The sequence below is a fragment of the Leptinotarsa decemlineata genome, unplaced genomic scaffold (assembly GCF_025532065.1).
Source record: "Leptinotarsa decemlineata unplaced genomic scaffold, Ldec_3_MD MMD2_tig00000010_RagTag_RagTag, whole genome shotgun sequence".
Taxonomy (NCBI): Eukaryota; Metazoa; Arthropoda; class Insecta; order Coleoptera; family Chrysomelidae; genus Leptinotarsa; species Leptinotarsa decemlineata.
In genome coordinates this window covers 3,138,951-3,145,044 of record NW_027412538.1, presented here as the reverse complement: position 1 = coordinate 3,145,044, position 6,094 = coordinate 3,138,951, and the positions used below count along the sequence as shown (strand labels likewise).

Below are 6,094 nucleotides of genomic sequence, written 5' to 3'. Positions count from 1 at the left end.
AAAAGATGGTTAACTATTTTTTTTCCTGCTCCTCAGTGAATATGGGTCGAAAGTGACCAAGAACCTTTTTTGTGTTTACTGCATGAACATTTCTGTCGAGTGCACACCGTTCGAGGTATTTCGAGGTACCTGGAATCTTTTAGCTGCGGTTTGCCAAGGTAACCCGTCCTTCTTCACTGCATCAATGGCCTTTTGTATAGCTTCAGAGTTCCAGGACTGCTGAGCGGTTTTCCTTTTATACTTGGACACCATACTGTTCTTCTTCTGTAAAAAAACACGGAATTAGAATAACTGAAGTTTGCCGTAATCTTGCTCTTGATATTATAGGCCTACTTAGTTTTGTTTGTGATGAATGCAGTTTCAAAAATCAAGTTTTATACAACATACATTGCGGGCAAAGTGGACACATTCGCGGGCAAAGTGGCCACGGCTGTGGCTCTAGCACGCCATTTTCTAAATACAATATTTCATGTACAACCCATTGTAGTATCTACTGTTGAGACATATGAATTTAAAGCTACAAACATGTTGTTTTGCATGATTGATGTACAATTTACTTCACCGAGGCCTACAATAAAATAAAGCGAAACATGTGATTCACTTACCTAACATCAGAGTGTCGAAAAAGTGAAAATTTGCGATATCTCAGTGAGTTTGCGTCTGAGCGGCACCAAACTACAACACAATAACAACGGCGGCCGGGCAAGTAGTTGAGACTATTGCCGCGAGGCTGCAGCACTATACAGGGAAGAAAACTTCAAGTGGCAACTTTGCCCGCAGTGGCCACTATGCCCACCTTTCCCCTACACCCGAGAAAAACGTGTTGTAAAGAGTGGGCACATAAAAAAATGTATCCAAGTTACTGGCCTTCATTTCATTTGCATCAATTGCAATTCCAATGATGATTAGTTTTAGTCATTATGGATATTTTTACTTAATTTAATCTTTATTGAAATTGATAGTCTGATTTTAAGTGGAAAGGCTGAATCTATTCCAAAAATCAATCTTTAAATATGTTACGTTTTTGTTGATTCTATTTTTATACTTAATATCTAGAAGAATATTATGTTTTATTTAATTTTTTTTTCACTTAGAAATTCATAAAGTTACAGTTGATTCTCAAATACAATTTTTATTTCATGTCTAGAAACCTTAGTTAGACTAGAATCTCTAACTGCTCAATTTGCCCCATACCCTTTCTCAACTTACCTCACCTATGGGGTAAGTTGAGCATACATGACTTTCTTCGTTTAAACAGCTGTAACTTTTGAACTTGATTTGTCAGAAATAAATTACTATGGGCTTTTTTGTAGAAGAATAAATAAGTAATCCATCGGTATGCCACACAAGCTATTGAGACTCATTGTAGTGGAACTATAATCACTTGAGTAAAACATTTCTCAACTAGACCTGCCCTACCCTACTACAGTTTCGTCCTCTAAGGACATTTTCAAAATTATACATTAAATTTTTAATGTATAAAACTTTTAATATATAAGTTTGAAAATGTCCTTATAGAACGAAACGTTAGTTACAAATAAAAGAGGTAAAAAACATATGTTTGAACAAACAAGTTTCTGTTTGTTTTATAGGAGCCTTACTAGTAGAAACAACAGATACTTTATCAAAGAAAAACTGAAAATATAGTTATCATTTTTCGATCAGTATCAAAAATAAAATTGATCTTTACGAGCTGTGCATGAAAAATTGAGTGAATTTACATTACGCTACTTTCTTCTCGACTGACACGGCTAAAGAAACTGCTTATTTGTGTCCCAGCACTCCACCTAATATTTGAAAAAAAACAAAATTTCGGTCGTTCCTTAGTGCGACTCTATAAAAGCTCCTTATCTGGGAGATCCGTGTACTCTGCATGATAATTCATAGTAGTCGGATTGCAGTGGAGACAGGCGGTGTAGGCCACCGCCCACGGCCTCGCGGTGCAAAGGGCCTCGCGCCTCAAAGCCGAAAATAATTTTAAAAAAGTATGGAAAATCCAAAAGTACACGTCATGGTTTTTTTCTATAGATAATACATTAAAAAATTCTCAACCTAAAGGTATTTAACTCTTCGGCGCACGAAAGCATATGAATGAAAAATTCCTGAAAATATTTCATTTTCTGATAAACTATGTTATATTATAAAATTAATTCTTTGAAAAATTCTCATCTTTGTCGTTTCTAATCATGTATTTTTATTTAGACTGGCAATAATACTAGGCGTTGAGATGCAATCGCGGGAAATCCCCGGTCAGAAACCTTGGACTTCCCCTTAATAGATAACCAATCAAAGTATCATATGCAGACGCAATCTCGCTCCATGTTCCTATAGTATAATTTCTTATAGTATTTGATGTGAGAATAAATAATAGTGTTACATAGTTTCAAAACGATAACAAGTGTTTTATAAGTAGAAATTGGGAATGTGTCGTGAAGAGAAATAATAACATCTATGTTTATTTTATTTATCAAAAATGAGGTAAGAAGTATTCATTATAGTCACACTCATATTTTTTATAGTTTTCTTCACAAAACATTACACATAACATGATTTAAAGTTATGTCTAGATATTATTTATTTCTCTGGAATTGCTAGAATACACCTTTTTTTTTTCGTTATGCGTGTAATATTGTATTAAACATGTATTACGTGAAATATTGAAGTAGGTAATATACTATTATATACATATACTATTGATATATTATTATGTTTTATATTCATCCAATTTTTATTCAAAAGAATTAGTCCAACTATTCATGAGTTAATTATACCTAAGGAAAGAGAAAAGTATCAACAAATGTTATTATAATTTTTTTAATAGGCTACAATATTGGTGCATTCTTTCTAATTGATCAAACATGTCAGGCTTAGGCACTAAAAAAGATAGAGATAAAGCAGGAAAATGGGAATTTGGTTCAGAAAAAGAAAAAGAATTTTTTTTCTTTAATTAAAGTGAGCAAATAGCGACTTTAACTGACGGCGACCCAGACATTTTTTTTATTACTTTTGAGTCGATTTTTTTTTATTTTCAATTTTTTTTGTTCCAAAAAAGTACATCAGTAGAAGATTTGGGATTTCTTAATGAATTATCAATTGTTCAATTCGATTTTTTTATAAATCTTTCTTCTTGCATCATCAGAGGGCCTCGCGAAAAGTATGTTGCCCACATTAAATTTAGGTCTTGCGCCGCCACTGAGTGGAGAGTCGAATAGACCGGCTCACTTTGTACCTGCCTATACCAAGATGTGAACAAATTTGCTAAATAATTGAAATACTGAAGCCAGGTAATTATCGGTGAAGAATTGTGGAATTTATGTACATTTTCTCTAAGTAATCCTAATCCTCCTTATTGTTTCAGATACATTTCTGAATACAAATCATTTGGAACATGAAATAAGATTATCATTTCTTAAATCTTCTTCGAAAATCAAACTCGAATAGAACCATTGAAACTCAGTATATTTATGGATAGCAATGCGGGAAGATCAGATATTATACCTGTACAGGTATTTAATGAATGTCAAAGTCATACCTTCCGAGTCTTTGGCAATTTGCCATTCCTACGTACAAAATGAACTCAAAAATGTCTGACGTCCAAAGAAAATTTCCAAAAAAAAGTGGTGGAACTATATCCGAAAAAATCATCGATGTAAGAAATGACATTGTTTCATGGAATTTGAAATTATTGAAAGAGATATCAAAACCACCCAAATATTTGATATCGCTAGTGACTTATGCATCTAGCGCAATGAGCCATCCATTCAAAAGTAAAGAAGGCAAAATAAAAATAGTGGAGAGTCTTTTTATTAACAGAGGTCTCAATGCGGAGCTGCAAGATATCAAATTGTTGAAGGATAGAAATACCCTGGAGATAGACCCATCAAAACAAGATGCCTTAGAAAGATTTATTAAAAAATCCATTCGTGAAACTGTGCAGTATCGACTGAAGCATCAAGTGATGTCGTTGCAACCAATTGAAGAATATGTTCAAGGAAAAACTAAAGCAATCGTAAAATTAGTCAGAATTCACGAGATGAAAATGGAAGAATGCACTTTGAACTAGAAAATCCCTGCGTTTTGTGTGAGTTTTTTTTAAGTATAATAGTTCACTATGTTGTATGTTTGTTTATATTTACCTAGAAATATGTACTAGATCAGCAGAATGTTTATGACTTCTGAATATAGTGTAATGATGAAACGCAAACTTTTAATTTTTAAAATAGTTTCTATTCTGCTTGTTTGCAAAAAGTATTATTCAACTATTTTTTATGAACAAGTTATTCAATTTTAAAGAAAACTGAACAATGTTGTATAATTATGATTTTGTCGATAGTTATTTTCATATTGCAAATGCTGAAAAAGTCGGAAATAAAAATAGAAGATCTGCTAAAGAAGAAGATCATATAATTGTGAGAAATTCTCAAATCTATTCTTGATTGTTAATTAAATAGAATATAATAAATAAAAATTTCTTGAGAGAGAAATGTTTAAGCTTTCTGCTTCTCCAACAAATATACACCGTTCGATTTGAACAAGATTCCTATAGATGAGATTCAATCAATCAAGCGAATGAATGTTATTACGACTGTCATCGATAACATGAGTAGATTAACTCATTCGTGAAATTATGTCATAATTTTCTGAAATAATTGAGTATTTTTTCTCATAATGTTATTCAAATTTGGTACTGAAGAACTGATAAGGCAAGTGTCTTACGGCGAAACATCTACGTGAGTGAAATTTTACTCCTTTCATTTACTTTATTGTGTAGCAATCCTGTGAATGATATCTAATTCAATTCCATTACGAATGTTTAAAATACAAACTGAATAGAGAATAGTGTTTTTTGTAAATTTCAGTGTTCATATAAAAGTATTTGTTTCGAAAGTAATAAAATGTTTAAATGAAACTACAGTACATGCTACAACTGATGGCGAGCAATCGAGCAGGTATAAACTCCCAACCAAATTACTATTGGATTACGATGAGCCACATGCCGGCCAGTGTCGTACCTATAATTAGTTTTAATAAGGATAGCAAATGGAACATGACTCTTTTGTAACTTCTTTTCATATTTTATTTAGTAGTATAGGTAGTAGTAGAGTTCATTGATACACTTAATAATAATGATACACTTATCCAGAAATAAACTTAAATGAATCACTTTCTGAATACATTTATAATCACTGGATTTACCTCTGTTTGAACGTCTGTGGATGTTTCATTTTCCCAATATTTCCGCTCTATATCTACTACATGTCGACCACGCTTTGCCATTCCTCGGAAGTGATTTGATCAAACTCATGCCCGCCAGTTTCCTCACACCTTTCAACTTGAAAGTTACATTCTTTTGGAATACGTTGTTTTTGACAGTAGCCCAAATAAGTTCAATGGGATTCAAATCCGGATACTAAGGTGGAAGTCGCAAAACGTATAATTTGGATTTGAGCATGTTAGAGGTGAGCATAATGCTTTTTTCGTGCAGCCACTTCACCATATTTGCCTTCCTAGAATTCGTGTTGGGGCTGGATTAATTTGGACCATTATCGGTCACTACTACCGAATTCCCAGGTAAATTTGGGATAAACTTTTCTTGTAACCATCTACCATAATTTTCAGAATTCATTTCTGAATGATAATCACCTGACATTTTCACCTCCTGCATCGACAATAATGAGTCTTAGTCCCTTCGCAATAGTTTCAAATAACCCTTTAGTTGATTTATCCGTCCACTATGAACATATATTTTATCAAGGAACACAATTGGACGCTGATTGGCTACGAATTTTTTTCTTTTGTAAATACTTGATTCTCAATGCTCTAATGCCTATGGACATTTTTCTATTATTTTCAGTTCATCTCCATTTGAAATGAAGAGATGTTTCGGAAGCCACAATTCCTAAAACATCACTAATTTTGTATTGAAACTTTTTTACCGTAACACGAGACTCTTCCGTGTTATGAAAGACGTAAATAATCCGTCTAATATTGGAAGACTCATACTCGGAAATATTATTTACTGGTGATCTTCTAGGCCGCTTCTTTCTTGAAGTGGAAAACTTTACTTCCCCGTTATTTGCAGAAATTAATTGTT

General features: G+C 33.0%; 1 long non-coding RNA gene across 1 annotated transcript; it reads left to right on the top strand.

The window, feature by feature from the left end:
* The first annotated feature begins 872 nt into the window (after window positions 1–872).
* LOC141480797 (uncharacterized) lies at window positions 873–4,484 on the top strand. Its single transcript, XR_012464567.1, has 2 exons — window positions 873–2,478; window positions 3,359–4,484. It is a non-coding gene; the product is annotated as an uncharacterized lncRNA (long non-coding RNA).
* The last annotated feature ends 1,610 nt before the right edge of the window (window positions 4,485–6,094 follow it).